At 41.3% G+C, this 20,549-nt stretch overlaps 1 protein-coding gene and 1 long non-coding RNA gene across 16 annotated transcripts in view; one reads left to right on the top strand and one right to left on the bottom strand.

Annotated features, from left to right (window-relative positions):
* The window catches only part of FHIT (fragile histidine triad diadenosine triphosphatase), a 1,423,954-nt gene that overhangs the window by 1,343,848 nt on the left and 59,557 nt on the right, over positions 1–20,549 (top strand). The gene's annotated exons all lie outside the window — the stretch shown is intronic.
* LOC109496496 overlaps positions 13,216–20,549 on the bottom strand; it is a 353,319-nt gene continuing 345,985 nt past the window's right edge. For all 3 annotated transcript variants that reach the window (XR_006594750.1, XR_006594749.1, XR_002152534.3), the window contains exon 6: positions 13,216–13,501. This is a non-coding gene — a long non-coding RNA (uncharacterized LOC109496496). The remainder of the gene's footprint in view (positions 13,502–20,549) is intronic.

Here is a 20,549-nt window from a genome sequence, read left to right as displayed (position 1 = left end):
AGGGTCTTTCCCTTGTCTTTATCTTGAGATGAGATGTACACTTGTGTTTTGGTGGTTGGCATTTGATTTTGTTGTTCTTGTTTCTCTGGTGATGATGGTCAAGTTACTAGGAGGATATATCCACATTCCATAGCTGCATCTGGCCCTGACAGCTGGGGATATATATCATTTGTTAATGTGCAATAATTCACTTGAGGCAATAATGACTGTGCATCATGGGTGAGAGGCAAGTGGGTAAAAAGTCACACTGGTTGGAAATATCACTAGGGATTTAGAAGCTTCACATGAAAGATTTTGATGAAGCCATGACTAGTCAGACTATAGTAGTAAGATGAAGCATTGGAAAGAACATACAATTTGGAGATCCAGGAGCTGGATTCAGTTTCCTTCATATACCAGACTTACAGCCATAGTCAAGTTTTTTGCCTCTCTGTGCCTCATTATTATAAGCTACCTTATTTGTAAAATGGGTATTCTTTGGGGACTTAAATGAAGCTTAACTGTGTAGTGAGCATAGAATGTGGTGTGGTACTCTGCAGATGTACCCTTCCCACTCCTCTTTGATTGTAAGAATCATATGACAAAATCTACATGAAAATGAATGCATAAAACCCAGGACATCAACTGCATTAGCTGGCAAGAGACCTAAAGAGTCAACTTTTAGGCCTCAATCTAACCTCTGATCATTATCTGACCTCCTTGGAAAGCAAGACATAGGCAAGAACCCTAAAAGATTTATATGTTGTAGCATGGGGAAAAAGAATAAATAGAAGGCTGGAGTCCATGCCTGGCAAATTGAGGATGGTGGGACAATGGACATGTCTAATATAAGTACAGGACATTGCAAGAACAGTGTGAATTTTGTGGCCTTGGATGGATCTTCTCCCTGACTTTGGACCCCCATGTTTTATCTCCAAAATGAATTGCATTAAATCACTTTTAATATTCCTGTAGGAAATAGAAAAACTAGGGGTAAGAATCACCTAAATACTAGTCCAATGAGTCACTAGCCCTTATCTCTCCTTTACAAGATCTGAAAGGTTAGATGCCTACAGATCATGAAATCACACAAAGGCACTCTCTGAGTCTTTGATTTAATGCCCTATTTCCACTGCTCTAAGCTAGATTTCCACTGCTTCAAGCTAGACAGAAGAGGAATCTTTCTTTACTACAGACAGAAGCGAAGCACACTGAATGGTTTCCTTAGCTCCTTGCCTCCCCTCCCTTAAGCCCACACCAGACTCCAAGATTAGATCACTTTAATAGTAAGAAAATACTAGTCTTTACAGAGCCCATCAACCTGGGAGAAAGAAAAGAATGGTTTTCCCAAAAACATAAGAGTACAGCTGACCTGGGCAGTTCACTCCAGCCTTTTTAGGTTGGGACAGCCCCTGAACATGACCTGATTTTTACCAGTTCCTGGAAGAGTCAACAAAGAGGAGAGCACTATGAGACCAAGATGGCAGTGTTTTATTCCTTAAGGAAAAACCCAGATATGTGGGATAAGGAGGCAGACAGATATGGACCCTAAAATGCTACGGTGCAGAAAATGTGTGGTCTGTTAAATATTTTGAAACTTGACCAAGCCATAGTGACCCCTGCTTGGATTTAAGTGCATGTGAAGCTATGAGCCCCTCTTGTGGGTTCTATGATTTCCTTCTCTCCCCAAAAGAATTAGAGATACAGATACAACCTGATTTGATGGTAACTTTGTGAGATGTCTTTGTGGCCCCCTTCCTGCTCAAGGAAGCAGGATATTTCGTGAATAAAGCCACATCAATGAAGAAAATATTCATATCTTAACTGATGCCAAGCTGCTACTTAAAAATGTTTAAAGACCTAACCCTGAAAATCAGTCCCTGCATACATTTATCACTACTCAGAATCTGTGTGCCCTGAATTGTCAGATTTCTTGTGCCTTCTTTCATTCTGATATTCTTCATTTAAAAAAAAATCCTTTCTTTCAGATGTCCCTTGCTGAAGCAAAAAAGGGAGTTATTACATGACAGTCTCCCTGATGCTGTTTTGTTCAGGCTTGGTTGTCCAAGGCAACGGAGAAAAAGAAATGGGGGGAACAAAGCCCCTTTGCTTTGTTGGGTCACCTTTGATAACTTGCAAAGGTCAGGAGCTTCTTCACTTAACAGAATCTCCAGATAACTTGGCTAACTGATGAGTGGGATGGAGATTCTCTTTAAAAGCCTGATATCTTTCCACCTTTGTTCATATGCAAAGTATTTTCTTAAAATGAGGCCCTCTGAAACTGCATGTGCTACACTCTAATGAGACCCGCATGACTGCCAAATCATAGGCAGGGACTATTAATACAGGGGGAGCCAGCTCACAGGTCTCTCATCAATGCAGGCACTATAGTTCGCCACAAGGAGAGCAGGGTCACTAATGAGGACCCTGAGATGACATGAACACAGAAACCTTGCCTGGCCCTGTGCATGGCTTTCAAGTCTTCAGTTTTTAGTCTTCTTTCTCACCCTACAACTTGGGGAAAATTGATCTTGCCCCTGTCTGTAAACTGGGAGGACGATCATAGACTCTTGACTCTCATTCAGATCATTAATGTATTGAGCTTTTAATTTAATGAGTGGGAGGAAAGGACATGAGTTTTGTTGGCTTTAAATGTAGCAGAAACAGAAATGCTGGGTTTCAGGGTCAGGGTTTGTGGTCCTACAAGTGACATTCATCCAGTGCCTAGTCTGTGTGAGCCATGCTGCGAGGTTGGGCTGGGGATATTGCAGGGCAAGTATTGCACCCAACATGTTTTAAGGAAGGCACGATCTAGTAGAATACGTAAGAAGTGGATCCATATTATTACAGTTCAAGATGGAAAGTATTAAAAGAAATAAATACGGGCTGTAATTTTGGAGGAGAGATTCTTTTGAATCTATTTTCATTGTTTCTAATCCAGGACACCACCACCACCATCATTTCCCTGAGATTATGGCAATAGTGACTTGACTGTTTTCTGGCCTACACTGAGCACCTTCTTTGTGCTGGGCGGTGGGAAGGAGGGAACACCAAACATATAATGGGTTTGTAGATAATGGGTTTGTAGATGGGTAAAGAGGCAAAATACTTCCAAAATAACAATCCAAGGCAAATTCTAATTCAAGGCCTTAAACATACATGTCCTCAGGGGCCAGACAGTAGCAATGAGCAAAGGGAAATGTGTCAAGGGTAGGAAGTGAGATTAACAGAAGGCTTATAAGAGCCCAAGCAAGCCCTTCATATCTAAATAGCATAATGGTTATTTAGTTACAGTTAATTATTGCAAAGCAGGAACTGGGGGGCCAGAGCCACTAGATATACAGAACGCTTTGTGTAAAATCTCTCAATTTGTGAGTATTGACAACACTGAACAAGCCATGCAAAGCATTCAGAGGGCCTGAACCGGCCTGGAAACTGCCACTTAGCAAACTCTGGCACACTCTGAGGAGAATGTGGGAAAGGCAAAGGTGACTGGCAGCCAGGAGTGTCAGGGAAACTTGTGGAAGAAGCAATATTTGATATGGCCTTGGGAAAATGAATGGAGGCAGGACAAGGGCTTCTCATGTAGAGGAGAGGGAGTAAGCAAAGGTATGGACCTGAGAACCTGGAGCTTGTGGTCAGGAAAGGGCAAGGATCCTGGGAGCCGGAGCCCAGGGCATGAGCAAGGGCTGGGGGGACCAACATGCAACTTTAGGCCAGAGAAGTCAGTGGAGGCCAGATGCTCCAGTGACCTTGTGCAGGTCACTTACCCACTTGGAACCTCACTGTACTCACCTGTACAATGAGGATGGTGAAATCTGCCTTCCAGAATTGTCAGAAGGAATTGATGGGGTCGAGCATAGAAGAAGCCAGGTGTTACGCCTGGCATCGATATAGAGTATTTAATAAGTATTGGTTCTTCCTACTATTTAATAAAAAAACTTTATTCTGCTTTCACTGCAGCAGTAGTGAAGAGCTGCTATTTTTTTTCTTTCTTTAAAGAGTACATTTTCACTTATTTATGGAAACCAAACATCCAGAATGTACAAAGAAGAAAATAACAATCATCCATGTGCTTACCACCCAGAATTAACCATGCCTCATATATTGGTGGATTTGCATTTGCATCTAGCCTATTTCCAAAAAATCATTCTTGATTATGTAAAAAATAATAATATAACCATCAAAAGAAATTGTTAAAAAGTAGTACATTGCAGAAAATGAGAGACACACATTTACATCCTGCCATGATTCTGTTGGGTGTGAGTCATCTAAGGCAGCCTTACATGCACCATGGATAAAAGGATGGGTGCTTCCTAAAGGATTATGGGGTTCCTGTGAGGATTACATGAGCACAGAAGTAGCATGGGCCTGACACATAGTGCTCACCAGGTGTTGGGGCAGAGGAGTTAGCATAGCAGCATACTGTAAATGGCAGGCCCAATTGTGCAATTCTATAGAGTAGTTTCTGGATAGCATTTAGTGGGTGTCTAGTATTCAAGTTGGACCCCAGACTCAAAGGTCTCCTGTTCATCCTCAGTTTGCAAAGAAATGTTCAACACCTCTTGTGGCAAGCAAGAAAGGGGGAGATGATGGTGAGTTGTGCTTTAGCTCTGCCATTTTTGACTGAATGATAATAGATGAGTCACTCTGAGCCTCTGGTTTCTCATCGGCAAGATGCGAACAGTTCTGCCAGCCTCTCATGATCCTTGGGAATGTTGTGCGCTGATGCATGGAGAGCTCCACAGTGAAGTCAAGAAATGTCAGTCCCTCTCCTCTCTTCATCTCTCCCTCTCCCCCTCTTCCCCTCTTCCCCTCTTCCCCTCCTGCTCCATCTCTTTTTGGTTTTGGTTTTGGTTTAACACTGAGCAAGGAATGCTCGCAATGTGCTTACGCAGTCCTCCTGGTTACATTTTAGACCCTGCCTATTTTCCTGAGTGTTCCTCTGATCCTGATTCTATAGTTAATGAGTATTGATTGTGACATCTGTGTTCACCGGTGGCCCAAGAAGGGGGTACACATGTTGGCTGCCTCTGGTTAACAACTCAGCTGAAGGCAGGAAGCAAATTAGCTGTTAGAAGGTGGTCCTTTGCACCTGAAATTCATTATAGATTTTAACCCATTTTGAAAATGCATCTTTATGAACCAGAGTAAAAGCCTGGGCCGCTTGGTGAGAAACCCATTTTGCTTAGTGTTTAAAAAATCTGGCACTGCCTGGTTCCTTGAGCTTTGCTAAAATTTGCTGTAGCTGCTTTTTACCATAAAGCAGGTGTCAAGTGAAGACTCTGTGTATGTTTATGATCATTATGTTGCATTAAAGAGTTGCACTGAGTTCCAGAATGAGAACAAGAATATTGCATATTCCTTTACCTGCAAAGCAATTAAATTATTGTCTGACATGTTTATAGCTCCAGAACCAGTAATCAGCTTTTAGTCTGAATAGAGGATGTGGTGTTATAATCCAGTGCTTTGCTGAGAGGTTCACATTTAGCATTTGCATTTGATAATTTAATTTAAATAATACTGAGTGAGTACAGTTACAGTTCTTGGCAATTGTCAGAGTCACAGGGAAAAAAAAGGCAATGCACAAACTGATTTTTTGTAAATAATTTTGTATTCCTGAATGGTTTTTACTTCCTTGTTATTAACCTCTGCTGCCCTCACTGAACAAACCAGAAAATGGTAGTAGCGTCTAAAGTCACAAGTATTATGTCTCTCTTTGTTCCCTTTTCCCTCTTCCTATGGAAACAATATCTGAGCAATCTCCAAATTTCCATGAGACTGTGAAAGGCTGGCAGTGAACCATTAAAAAAAAATCCCCCCAAAGGGACTTTTTTCTTGCAAGATGCCTTTATGTATTAAAGATCAATTTTCTGATAAGATTCTCTGTTCCAGAGAATATTTGGTAATTTTAGCAAAAGTAAGTACTTGCCACAGGAATAGTGAATCTCAAGTTAATGCCCAATAATATCACAAACTAAATGAAAGAAGTTGCAAAATGAGTCAGTTCTCTCCAACATTCCCCTCCAAAAATAGTTTTTGGAATGATTTCAGGGTTTTTTTAAGTTTTTTTAATGTTTATTTATTTTTGAGGGAGGGGTGGAGGGAGAGGGCAGAGAGAGAGGGAGACACAGAGTCTGAAGCAGGCTCTGGGCTGTCAGACAGAGATTGACACGGGGCTTGAACTCACAAACGGTTAGATCATGACCTGAGCTGAAATCAAGAGTCAGGAGCTCAACCAACTGAGCCACCCAGGTGCCCCCCCCCATGCTTTTTTTTTCTTTAATTAAAAAAAAATTTTAATGTTTATTTATTTTTGAGAGAGAGAGAGAGAGAGCGAGCACATGAGTGGGAGAGGGGTAGAGAGAGAGGGAGACACAGAGTCCAAAGCAGGCTCCAGGCTCTGAGTTATCAGCACAGAGCCCTACACGGGGCCCGAACCCACAAACCGTGAGATCATGACCTGAGCCAAAGTTGGAAGCTCAACCTACTGAGCCACCAGGTGCCCCTAGGATTTTCTTTTATAGTTTTTTGCTATCAAGATTTCTTTTTCACAGGATATATTTATTTTAGGGCAAAGTGTCCCATTGGTTTCAAAACGTGAATCTTTAGTAACAACTTCAAATTGTTGTGACTTCTACCTTTTCCCTTCTACTTGCCAGGCACAAAATAACCCACACAGATTACCCCCATCTGTTTGAAAATCATAGACCTTGAGAAAGGAAGTGCATGTATTTTGCCATTAATCAATGTTTTTTGGAAGGCATTCCTTCTCCATTTTGCATGGCATTATAACCACGACCAGTATGAACTGTCTCAGCTTTGTCAGGCACCAACTCTTGATTAGGAGTCCGGAAGATCCAATGACTTCGTTCATTTTTACTGTGCCTGTCTGTGCCTTTTCACCTGAAATACTAATCAGTTGCAAACGTTGCACACATCCGCCTACATAAGCCGTCAAAGGAAGATTCCTATACCACAGAATGACATTTTCCAACAGACACCATTTAGAACTGGGTTAAATAGATATATCTTCATAGATTTCCTAGTGTTTCTAATCCATGGGAATCTTCCCAGGGAAGGAAATGAAGTAATTGCAAAGATGTGCCTCTTTCCTCTGGTATTTAGAATTAGCCTGGCTGGCCATGTGTAAGCCTTGCTGAGAGCACACCAGTGTAGCTGGGGTTTAGACAAGGCCTCCCATTTATACCTTAAATGTGTCTGGGAAAGAACACCTTGAATTGCCCCAATGCATGTTGAGAGGTCTCTCTTTCCACTAAAGAAAGTGGCCATGGCAGTAGGTAGTTTTCATCCATAATCTCTTTCAAATATTCCAACCACCAAAAACCCCATCAATCCCCATTTTCCACATACTGAAACTGAATAGTAGAGAGGTTAGCTGACTTGCCCATGATCATGCTATTGGGAGCAAAAGAGCTGAGATTAAATGCAGGGTTTCCCATTCCAAAATCCTATGCTGTTTGCATGTCCTCACATACTCCAGCCACTACTTGGGTGTGTGTATCAGCCAATGTCCATTAATGTATAATATTTCTAAGCATGTCTGTAGCCTTGACCTTTGGTCAGTATTGATCACCTTGAATCCTTATCTGGTATGTTTGATTATGAAAATAGTTGCTAGTATCTAAGTAGCAATGATGCAGCCATACATGGAGACTTGTGTGTTTGAATAACTCCCAGAATCATAGGATTCATGTGACCAGAAAGTGAGCCCATGGTTTTTTGGTTTTGTTTTTTTAATGCTTATTTATTTTTGAGAGAGAGAGAGAGAGAGAGAGAGAGAGAGCAGGGAGTGGAAAAGAGAGAGGGAGACACAGAATCCGAAGCAGGCTCCAAGTTCTGAGCTGTCAGCACAGAGACCAACGTGGAGCTTGAACCCACAAACCACGAGATCATGACCTGAGCCGAAGTCAGATGCTTAACCAACTGAGCCACCCAGGCACCCTGGAATTGAGTCCTTGGTTTAATCTTCTTCCCTCCCACTATCTAGCTTTCCTGGTCAAAACTTACCCAAATCACATAACCCTGTACTTAAGTCTACTTTAGTTCACCTTGATTTCGACCTTGAGTGATTAAGCCAATGACACAGAGGTGATCAAACATCTGTGGGCAGTGTAGACACAACCCCTTCTGTGTCTTAGGTCTTTCTGAGCAGTTTCAGATGTAGTAGCTCTTAACCCCCTATAGGGGGTTAATATTATACATCAAAGAGAAGACTTGAGAGAAGCCTTTTCATCTGGGGGGCTATTGCTTTGAAATGTTTCCCAGCAGACAGGCTCCAAGAAATGGAACCATAGAATTCAAGAAGCAATCACCAAAACACAGGTTGGCAGCTGTGAAGGGCCATGAGCAGCTTTCCAGGCAAGTTTAATATACTTGTGATAGTAAATGTTCTTCACAGGAACAGGCCTGATAAAATCCTGCGAACATGGGTGCTTTATCATCGCAAATGTAACAATTTTCATTTGTTTTAATTCCATGATTAGTTCTGTTAATAAAAATGTCTATTTAAACTATTTAAGACGCCCACTAAAATTCTCTAATATTAATTTCATGGAAAAATTCCAACAGAACTATATTAGTTTTTCCCCCATTAAGGTAACATTATGGACTTTTAATGGAGCTCTCAGCTATAATGGTTTTTATTGACCTAATTATTAAATGAATTAAAATTTGTCTCACCGCCTTCAAAATTATGTAATAGCAGCATCAGAGGGAGTGCCATGGTTGGTTACCAAGGGGTAAAAAAGGAGAGTTCCTGAACTACACACACCCTTTATATGAGGAAATATCAATGATACTGTTGCTTCATTGAACGTATTTGCCTTTCACTATTTAAGATACTTCTAATACCAAAAGGATACTTTGTGGTGAGTGAGTTATACTGCCCTACATGGGAAATTTCAGCTTTTGCTTCCTTGCTCTTAATGCTTGTCTCTTGGGATGACTTCCACAAATAATTTAGAATTTTACTGGGGCACCTGGGTGGCTCAGTTGGCTAAGTGTTCAACTTCAGCTCAGGTCATGATCTCACAGTTCATGAGCTTGAGCCCTGCATTGAGCCTCATGCTGACCACTCGGAGCCTGGAGCCTGCTTTGGATTCTGTCTCTCTGTCTCTCTGTCTCTCTGTCTCTCTGTCTCTCTCTCTCTCTCTGCCCCTGCCTTGCTTGTGCTCTCTCTCTCTCTCTCAAAAATAAACATTAAAATAAAAGGCATTTTAACAATGATATTAAATATATGATAGAACCTTTGAGGAGGTTTTTACAAATGAGTTTTTAGCTCAAAACTAATATGGTCAGTGAAATAAATTGAAATAGCACAGAGGGAAGAGAGTAAAATATCAAACCCAACTGTCTAGAAATACTGCTGTTGAAAGTGTGAGGAAGCTGTTTGTACATTATCAATCTCTGCCTTCTAATATTTGACATTTCTTTGGCACAGATAGCAAATAAGTGACACCCCTGTCGCTAATTCCATCTCCCTGTTCCAAGGCAGACATCACTAAACGATTGCTGCACCCTTTCTCACTGAGCCATGCAATCTGGGATTTATCTCGGGCCTGTGCTTCAGATAAACCTGTCTACTAAGACTTGACATGGGAATTGAAACCTATTTTGTATCCTTGATAGTCACAATTTATAAAGTGTGCTCCTAGACAAATACATATGAATCTCATTTGCTCATCAAGGAAATCCTGTGAGCAAAGGAGAAACTTATCAGTCCTAGTTAGCAGACCAAATCCCAAGACTCTGTAAGGACGGTACTAAATCAGGGCATATAGCTGGTGAGGAGGAGTAAATTAGAATGAAAAGGCACAGCTCCTGACTCCTGCTCTATTGATTGCTCTGTCAGGCTTTCATTCTTTCATTCTACACGTATTTATCGAGCACTTTCTATGTGTCAGGCACAAGATAATCAGCAATGAGCGAAGCAGGCCTGGTCTCTGCCCTCAAGGAATTTCCATTCTGGTGTAAGACAGATAATAAACTCACAAATAAATAACATGATTTTAGGTAGCAATGGATACTATGAAGAAAATAATTGGATAGACATAGCTTCACTGGTTCAGGGAGTTGCAGGGAAGTTCTCCCTGAAGACTGACATTTGAGTGGCAATCCAGCAGAAGAAGGATCCATGATGAGGACTCTTGGGAACAAAATGTGAAACAGAAGCAGAGGGAGAGAAGCTGATGCAAAAGGTTGAGGATGGAAGGAGTCCCGTGTGTTCAAGAGATATCTGAGAATAGGTCTTGGGGGAGAAGGAAAGAGGTAGGCTGGGGCCAGATCATGCAGGACCAGGGTAAGGGGTTTGGATTTTAGTTTTCTTTTATTGGACACCTAGAAGAGAGCATTAAGTACAAAACAACCCAACCCAGTGCACGTTGAGCACAGAGTGGAGACATTGTGGCTGGCCTCCACAGCAACATCTACCCAGTCACTAGACATAGTTTTGTCTTGAATGCAAACTAGAGCAAACCAGGTCTTGCTGTCAGTGCACACTCCTACGCATGGCTCCCTGTCCCCACCTCCTCCCCACAGCCACGGACTGGAACATATACAAGGACCACAGGGCAGGACATTCAGTAGAGATTCTGAGAGAGAGAGAAATGAAGAAAAGTTCATTGTGTGTCATACAAAACTTGAATAATGCACAGCTTCCTGCAAGGAAATAGGTATATAAACCCGTTGGAGCTAAAAAGAGAAGGCTTGCCTTCCAGTCACCATTTTGTTTTGTTTTGTTTTTGCCAGATGGCAGTGTTATGGTTTTATTAACACAAATGAGATGTGCACATAAGCTATTTATTTTTTTCACCGCATAGCCTGGCATTGGATTGGTGACCCTGATGTCCAGCTGGGTTTGTTTCCACAATGGCTTTGTTCTTGGAAGAGACATTGTGAGCATAAACCTCAAGTTCTGGCCCTTGAATCTTCCTCATACCCTGCGGTTACTGCCTCTGGGTTTCCGCCGGTTGTGCTCGATTTTGACATATCATTTTGACTGGTGCCAGATGAACTTCTTGATCCTCTTTTGAATGATCTTGGGCTTTATCAGAGGTCTGAGAACGGCAGTGATGCAGCGTAGGAGAGGGGTATCACCCCCGCGGGCAACGCTGAGAAAGATAAGGGTCTACGGCCACCACTTCTGATTGAATGTAGCTCTCTTCTTCTTGGTGGGGACATCTCTTTGAACATAGTCCTTAACACACTATTAAATTCACCCTCATTGTGCTGTTTTGGTTTGTTTTAATCACTATATACTTTCTGAGGTAGCATTATTTTCATAAAAATAATAAGAGCTGTTGTCATTATCATTAACAATACCTGCAGTCTGCTGAGTAATGTCTATATGCCAGACACTGTGCTAAGTGCTTTCACTGCATTCTCTCAACCTTCTGAGTAGTTTACTATTATTATGCTGTTTTACAAAGGTGGAAACTTAGCCACAGGAAGATTAACTAGAGCTTACCCAAGATCATCCAGAGAGGGAAGATAGAGTCCAGGAGATTTAACTTCACCAAAAAAGGACCCTCACATATATTGTCAAATGAAAGAGTGTGCATGAGTTTGGGAGTAAACTAGGACTGAGTTGGAGACCTGTGACAGTTTCTTCAACTGTAATCCAGGGGTTATGACAGCACTGACTTCAAAGTGTTTGGTGGAATGAAATGAGATATAATTAAACACATAGGAGGGTGCCTAGCGCACAACAAATGTGCCCCACAAACCATGTCATGTGGGCACTAGGCCTTGGTGCCCTGACATGCAAGTTAATAGTAGCTGTCTCAGAGGACTCTTGAGGACATGATAGTTTGCAGTTCTTAACACAGCACCTGGTATTTTCCTCTGCACCCTGTAAATAGTGGGGTGGGGGGCAGGGTGACACTCATGCTAATCTAAGAACAAATGATGTCTTGAATTTGTAACACCCATTGCAAACCAAAGTAGCAATTGGGGAGATCTCTTCTGTACTCATCATTTCTGAAACAGGAAAAAACTCAGTTATTGATAACATGAGTGCATCTGAAATCAACTTGTGGTAATGCTAATGAGCTGACACATTTTAACTCTGTCTGATACGGTTTCAGAAGGAGACATTTGTGCTGCAGTGGACAAATTTAGTGCAAGACCTTTGAAGGAAAGTCTGATGTGTGATATTTAGTATAAGTCAGCTTCTGATAACAGTATGTTCTAGAGAATTGCAGATGTTCTCAAATCACATAATATTTCTCTAAAACACTGTGTGTGATATTTATCTGATAGAGCATCTGGCATGACGGAGAGTGTGAGTTTCTTTTTTCCTGATTTAAAAACAACACCAATACTGCAGATCTCTGGCTGAGCTCATCTGAAACATCCTGCATATGTGGCAGTGAGATTAATAGATTCCAGAATTGTGCCCCATGCTCACCCAGGGTTCATGTTAATGTGAAATGCAGTTGGGAAGTGCTGTGGCCTGTATCTGCCTTGTTCTTGAGGATTCGCGTGGGCCAGGCCAGGGCTGAGGGCACTGCTGAACCTGAATGAGGAAGAAAACAGGATTGCTGCCTTCATTGGGCTTGCTCTCAAGCACCAGGTCTTTTTCTCTCTGAAGTTATGCCCTCATTAAGGACAAAGAAATAGAAAGTTTTCCTCTTTCAAATGAGGCAGCAAGGCAATAACTTCTCTCCAAAGGTTTTATCAACTTGAATCAAATCTGTCTTGGAAAGACCTGTCCCCTAATCTCACCAAGGTCGTGTAAATTCTGCATTTCCTTAAATTATTCTCTGGCCATGCTTTGAAGGAAGCCTTCACTGAATTCTTGCAATGACTGTGCTTCTGGTAGGCAGCATAGGAGTGGGGAGGGGAGGGTTTGGTGAGTGCTGTTCTGGAAGCTGGAAGGCTCCGGTTATCTCTGGCACTAGCCATGTGACCTTGGGCAAGGCCTGGCTCTCCTTGTCATCTAAGGCACATGAGGGACTTGGACACAGCTTCCCTTCATCTGTAACACCGTGTCAACACCAACTTTGCCCTTCCCCTCTGGAGACAGACACTTGATGTGCAAATTCCTTCTGGCCTGTAATGAAGAATGGCTGCTTCTTTATTTAGCCTGCAAATTCCCCTTCTTTGTTTGTAATGACCATCTAAAATAGAGGTTCTTATGCTGGAGTCCCCAGATAGACCCTTAAATGAGATGCAAAAGCTGCAATATAGGTGAAATATTTAAGGGGCCAGGGGAAAGCTTTATGATTTTCATTTATTTATTCAGTAAATATTGAATACCTATTATCTTCCAGGCAATGAGCTAAGCAAGGGAAATAAAATGGTGATCTGGGCAGATACAGTCCCTGACATCCCAGAGCCTCCTTTGTAATCAGGAAGATTCTAGAAATGAGTAAATGGGCGATCATGGTGTGGTAGGAAAGAGGTATGGTGGGTTCACGGGAAACACATAAGCTGCTACAGGAGCTTGGGAGAAGGGCTCCTCACCCAGACACGATCAGATTTTCACAGGAGTTCAGACCTAGAGAAACAGAAAAGAATAAATGCTTCAGAAATAAAGGGAAATTGACATGATGCTAGTATGAGCATACATGAAGAAGTGATGACAGGTGGACAGATACACTTGAGATGTTAATTCATGGCTAATAAGGCACTCAGCATTGCAAAGTTTGGCTTAAAAGCTTTAAATGATCATTGCCATCACAATCATAGCTAATGCATATTGAGCTCTTAGTATGTACCAGGTTCTTGCTAAGCATTTAACATCAGTTATCTGATTTAATCTTCACAAAATATCTGTGAGAAAGTCATATAGTCTGGCTTTATACATGAGAACGCAAGGGCTCATGGATATTAAATTATCAAGGTCCTCCAGCCAAAAAAAATAAAAATAAAAAGTAGCAAATCTGGGATTTAAATTCAGGTCTGGGTGATTCTTAAGCTTAGCACAAGTGTAGATTTTTGGATAATGGGGAGGGTGTACCTGGAAACTTCACCTTCCAAATAGTTGCAGAAGCACGTTTTCTTGGGGCTTTGTATCTTTTGGATCAAATCTAAGGCCAGGCCTTAGATTTAAAAACAAAAATCAAACGTCAATACCATCTGTTTCTCCTCACAGTGGAAGACATTCTTTTCTGGGCAGGCTTTGAGAGGCCCTCAATTACCAGCTCAAATTGAGATGGTTTAGTACACTTGTCTATGGCCCAAAACCAGTCATGGAGTTCAAAGGAGAAGCAAAGCTCTAAGGGGCTTATTAACAATTTAACATTTCCAATGTGGGATTGCTAATTCCATTTGCCACAGAAATGCTGGCATAATGATTGAGACCTAGTCACTGTAGGAATGCCAAAATGTGAAATCCATTGTGTAGTGGCATGGTCCCCACTGTCTTATTGTAAGCCGCTGTAAGATCCTCTTTATCTGGCAGAGCACCTTACTCTTTCTCTTACAATTGACATTGACACCTCCAGATCCAGAGTGTCTGTATTATCTCTTCCTTCTCTTACGAGAGTTTGATCTAAAAGATACAAAGCCCCCTAGCTTTTATTGATAGTCTTACTCCCCAAACACCTGGGGATGTCCTTGCCTTAAGAAGTAGGCTGGTTTATCATTCAACAAGCTTTTACTAAGGGCAGGGGATATAGAAGGGAGTTAGCCCATGCTCTCAAGAAGCCATGGCCAGTAATCAAAATTCTTTCAAGGAAGGAGGAAGGATTTATTTGTTCATGTAACTGAAATTCTAATGGTAGAGTTGATTCAGGCATGGCTGGATCTGGAAGCCTAAGCAATGTCACTTCGTGTCTCTCTACTTCTTTCACACAGCTTCTTCCCAAGGAAGGTAATGTGAACACCAGCAGTTCACATTAGATTAGATTAATTAGGATTACATCCTATTAGGTTATAGTGGAATGATTGTTTTTCCCAGCAATGCTTATTAAAATTTTGCACAGAAAACTCTGGTCCAACTTGAGTTACATACCCATTGCTGAACCAGGAACCATGGCCAGAGGGATAGGGTGCTCTGAGCAACCAGATCTAGATCCTGAGTCCATGTGTGAGGCCATGTAGAAACAATTCCATCCCAAGCACAAAGAATACAATAGTTTCTTACAAGGGAAAGGGGTGCCATACACAGAAGATTGCAGAAGGAAAGCTGTGTATACAAAACACAGAGGGATGGGTGTAAAGCATTAATGGAGCCCAGAAAAGTAAGGAGAAAGCTCAGAATTGCGTCCCAGAGGGGTTGGTATTTGAACAGAGTCACAGGGTAAATAGAAAGTCACAAATAGAACAGGAGAGTGAACTGTAATTTATTCCTGCTTTGGCTAATGCTCCAATAGTAAATGACCTGGGAAAATCATTAATTCATTCAAAAGAAGTTCACAAAGCATCTACCAGCCAAGTTAGTGCTGGAGCTGCAGTAATGGACAAGACAGAAGCTGCTGTGCTTCTCATGTATATTACAGTCTAGGACAGTGACAAGCCCTTAATAATTGCACAAATGATAAAACAGCTATCCTTAGGAGTGCTTAAGAAGGAAAGATCACTATGCTAGTGTCAAAGTATACCTATGCTTTGCATTTCAGTTTCCTGAGCCATAACATGGAAAAGAAGATTCTTACATCCCTCTCCCATAACCAATCAATAGCACATAACACAGTGAGGAAGGCAGATAATACACACGTATGCATGCATGCACACAAGAAAAGCAGAAAACATGTTGAAATAGCAAAACTTAGGGACACGTCTGCTCCTGTACTTAGATGGCTTATTGAGTATCACCTTAAAATACATCATTTTCTTACTACCCAAAAGATTCCTTTGTCCTTACCCTCTTAGTGTTCCCAATTGAATGCTTATATTTTTATACCCAAAGTCCTTAAACCATTGTATCTACATTCAGTATAAACACCATCATCTACCTTTTGTTATTTCCTCCTGTCAAGCATTTTGGGGGTCAACAAACATTTTTTTTGTCCTGATAGGAATGGAAAACTTGGCATGGTGCTCTTAAACTACTGACTCTATTATTTAGTAATTGAAATTGATTATACTCTTTTGTAACCATCCTGATTGTAAAAAAGATTCCATTGTAGAATCTGCCCTTGTAGGTATTTCAAGTGGAATTTACCTGCCCATTTGTACACACCTGAAAATCGAAATGGAGAGCAGATATGAGGCCACATGTGCAGATGACACAGCTGTAATGAAATGGCATTTGCAACGGGAGCCTCTCTATGAGGGATGGCAGAAGTGTGCCATGTTTGCCTGGATTCTCTTGTACCCGGTGGCTTCGATTCTTTATTAAATGAAAGCCAGATTGCTTATGGTTAACATTTTTAATGGGTTCATTCTCCAAGGTAGCTCATAAAGGCCCACTAATAAATCAAAGAGCCCTTCTAATCAGAATTTCAAGGGATACTACAACGTTGCTGATGCATTAATGAATTAGGAGCCCTGGAAGCTAGGTTCATAATTTTTTCTGAAGTCTCGACTCCCTGTCCTATATATATGTGTGTGTGTGTGTGTGTGTGTGTGTGTGTGTGTGTGTGTATCTGTGTGTGTGTATATACACACATATATATGTATATGTGTGTATATATACGTATATATATTTATATATACGTATATATACGTATATATACATACATGTATATGTATATGTATGTATATATACGTATACATATGTGTATGTGTGTGTATACATATATATATGTATGTATATATATACTTCCTCCTTCCCCCACCATCCCCCCCCCAAGAAAGAGAGACTCGAAAAGGAAGTTGGGGATAAATATCTCAGTGTCAAAGCTAGCAATGTGTCTTATACAAGACAAAGTGAGTTACTAGGAGAAAAATTCCCAAATGATTTAAAAGATACCATTTAAATTCTATTAGAATTTTTTGAAATAAAAGGCAGTGAGTTAAGTGAGAATAAGATGTAAACCTTCCTGCAATATTTGATTGCTAATGAACAGAAAGCATTAATCTTAGCAACAGAAAGAGAAAAATGCATAGCGGTTTTCATTAAATCAAGTAAATGATTAAATGAGTTAGTCAGTAGAAACCATTTTAATTTTCTGAATGTGAAATGTGTAGCTTATAACAAATAAATTCAAAGCACCTTTCTAAGCAAGTTTTGCCCATAAAAAAATGTGGGTTATAAAGATGTTTGGTATTTTCTTCTTTATAGATAGTCAATATTTTAATGCAGTGACATTAATTGTGCAGAATGAAATGCCCCTACTATCTGGGCTTAAAAAAAGTTGGCATCCAGTGCAACGTCCCTAATGGATCTTCAACACTATTACAAAATGATTGATTGTTGTCATAGTCATTTTAGCAGCTTTCAGAGCTGTTATATTTTTAATTAAATTGGCTGTGAATTTCATAAGTGGCAAAGGTTGATAAACTATCGCTTGGTACAAGATTACTATTCTTCTCAGTGTGGCTGTCATAGTTGGTACGTTTATGTGCATAATCTTAACATTCCATAAGTCTCTTTGGTCCCAGGCATTGATCTGCAAGATTACTTGCTGTTTGTAGATGGGGGAAGAAATGTAAAAATTAACTCAGCAAAGCACATGATTCTGAGACATTACTTGAACAGAGAGGAGATCTAGCCTCGCAACCCCACTGTCTGTTGGCTTGCCATCCTCCCTTGCTTGCACCTCATCGACATGGGGAAGCAGACATGGTTAGTAGGTCAGAGTGCCTATTCTTCCACCAACAGGTTGTGAGAGGCTCCTCTGAGCCGGGCCCAGGGCTGAATGCTGTGAACACAAGCATGAGTCTAGATGGAGCCCCAGGCACTGATCCATCTGAACAAATAGGGTCCAACTCAGAGAAGTACTCTGAAGCAAAGTGCTCATCTATAATGAAGAAGGCTGCTAAGTCACAGGTGCAGGCAAGGCTCCTCTGAACAGGTGGCCCTGGAGCTGAGATCTGAAGGTGGGAGAGCAGACAACAACACGAGGAGGGGGAAGAAGTGTGTTCCCAGCTAGCGAGCACCATGTGCATGGGCTCTGGGGTACCAAGGAACAATTTCAAGACCTGAAAGAAGGCAGTGGGCTGGAACCCAGAGCAAGGGTAAGGTGGGGAGGGGAGTGCTTTTAGCCATGGACACAGTGCCTGCATTTCCAGGAAGCCCCAGGGAATTGACTGACAACCATCGGGAAAGCTATCAAAATGGCTCCATCAAGGCAAAATGCCCCACTCTTATGTATATGACTTCTATTGGCCATGAGAGAATCTGGGTTTGTATCCCAGCTGAGCTGACTGACCTTGGCAAGATACATAATCTCTTACCCTCGGTTCCCACACTTGTCTAGTGGGGCTAATAATAGTGTCTCTATCACTGGGTTGCAAGGATTATGTTATCCTTCATGCAGTGCTGCATGTGGTTTATGGCTTGTAGGAAGTACCTAATCCATAGTAACTGTCTTAGAACAAGTGAAGTAATCAAGATATAGTGAATGGATTTTCTTATTGTCCCTTTGTAGCAAAAGAAAATGGGGTTTTACTTTTTATAAAGAGGCAGATGCCTCTGAAATGGGCTTGAATTTCCTTCTACCTCTTGGTCAGCTTTTGCGCATGAGAAATTTCTCATTAGGCTACTAGCTCTTCATGAGTAACCTCCCATTGATTTGTGTATTCAGCTAGTTATGGGTACCTGACAACCAGCTAGTAATGTCCAAAGCCCACAGATAGTAAAGGTTTGACCTCAACTCATAGAAGGCAGTGTTCTGGCTTTAGTTCAACATTGTTCATCATAGAAAAAATTCAAGCTTTGGAATCACACAGACCTAGGGCTCCATCCTGGCTGAGACACTTATTGTCTGTGAGAGCTTGAGCAAATTATCCTTTGTGAACCTCATTTTTCTCAACAGCAAAATGAAGCTAATTCTATTAATTATATTGGATGTTATGCAGTTTACCTAAAAGAAGGCAAAATGCCTGACATATAGCAAACACCCACAGTTGTGGCTCTTCTAATTATGTAGCTCAACCTACTGATCATTTCCACTGAATTCACCATTATGTGGGGGCTGGGGCAAGTGTAGTGGGGACTGAATCCCATTTAGTTATGAAGCCTTTATTTCTAAGGTGGACAAAGTGGATGTCATTTTCTGCACTGCACAAATGACCTCCACATCCTCCTATAAAACTTTTGGGTTTGGATACATGATTACTTCAATGAGACATTCACAACAACAACTACAGAACAGCTTAGAATATCAGGGGACCCTCAGAAGACCAATGAGTATACAGGGATATCATATTAGTTAGTAAAAACTGTGCGTGGAGTAAACAGCAGTTACTTTCAGTGGCATAATCTCCATAGTTTCCAACAAGAGGCTGTGCAAATTGCAAAGGAGGGAAAAGAATATCTCAGTTTTCCTACTTTGAGGTTACAGATGAGCCACAGAGCTACCATTTGTATTTGCAGGCGATTTCAATCATTCTGCATACACACTCACCCTGGCAACATTTCAAAGCATTATTCCACATTACGGTAGTATTTTATCATGCGTCACAAGTCTGCCACAGTTCTCTCCTTGGCAAGAAAGTGCTCCAGGCTAAGTATCAGATTTTGTCAGTAGGAAAAAAAGGAATTGTTACAATCCAGAAGTGGCTGGGGAAACATACCTTCAAGTGCTACAAATTTGTAAAGGTAAAGCTCCAGTAGAAAGAAAGACTAGGGACAAGCAAGCTTATGTTCTGTTGGTTTCTGTATGTTCTTTGCTATGTTCCCCGCTTGGGCACTAGACCCAGCTGGGGCAACCTACAAATTCTCATGCTCACAATGGAGGGGGAGATGGAAGTTGCACCCTGAGTAATTTACATCATCTGGTCTTTTGTGTCTGTCACCCAGGGAGGTGGGTTCATATCCTCACTGACATGGATTATCTGGTGACCTCATTCTGCCTTTCTCTTGGTGAGACCCGGGGCTGGCTTGAAAAGGATTGTGTGCTTCTCTCCATTTCATCCATCCAATCAAGACATATTTATTTGGCATCTTGTCTCTGCCAAGCCTTTACCAGACACTGGAAACCACAGTGAAGATGACAGACATAAGCCCAGAACTTACAGGTGCCATGTCGGAGCCTATGAGGGGTGTCCAGGGTCCTAGGGAAGCACATGGGTGAGGCATTGACTCAGATTTTGGTGGGGTGACATTTACATCAAATTCCAAAGGACACATGAATGATTACAAGGAACAATCCAGTTCCTCCTGTCCCTGCCTGCCTCCAGTTCTTAGCCTGTCTGAGGGACAGGTGAAACTGGGATATGAAAGAGCATGGTACAAATTCAAATACCTCCTTATTTCCCAAATATCAGCCAGTAATCACAGTTTCTGCCATGTATAGGAACCACTTTTACTGTGATTTATGTTGCTTCAAATCAACTTCCTTTTTCTACCTGAAAACATTCATGGAAAAAGAAATGGCTGTATCATTCTTGTAACAGAAGAGTGGTAGAACGTGCTATAAATAGAAGGCAACTACAAAAGTAAACATAATGAAAAATAAAACAGTGTTATTAACTTTCATCGGGATGCTGCTGTT

Source organism: Felis catus, chromosome A2, assembly GCF_018350175.1.
Source record: "Felis catus isolate Fca126 chromosome A2, F.catus_Fca126_mat1.0, whole genome shotgun sequence".
In the NCBI taxonomy this organism is placed as follows: domain Eukaryota; kingdom Metazoa; phylum Chordata; class Mammalia; order Carnivora; family Felidae; genus Felis; species Felis catus.
The sequence above is the reverse complement of the archived record's forward strand: the minus strand, read 5'-3'. Positions and strand labels throughout refer to the sequence as shown.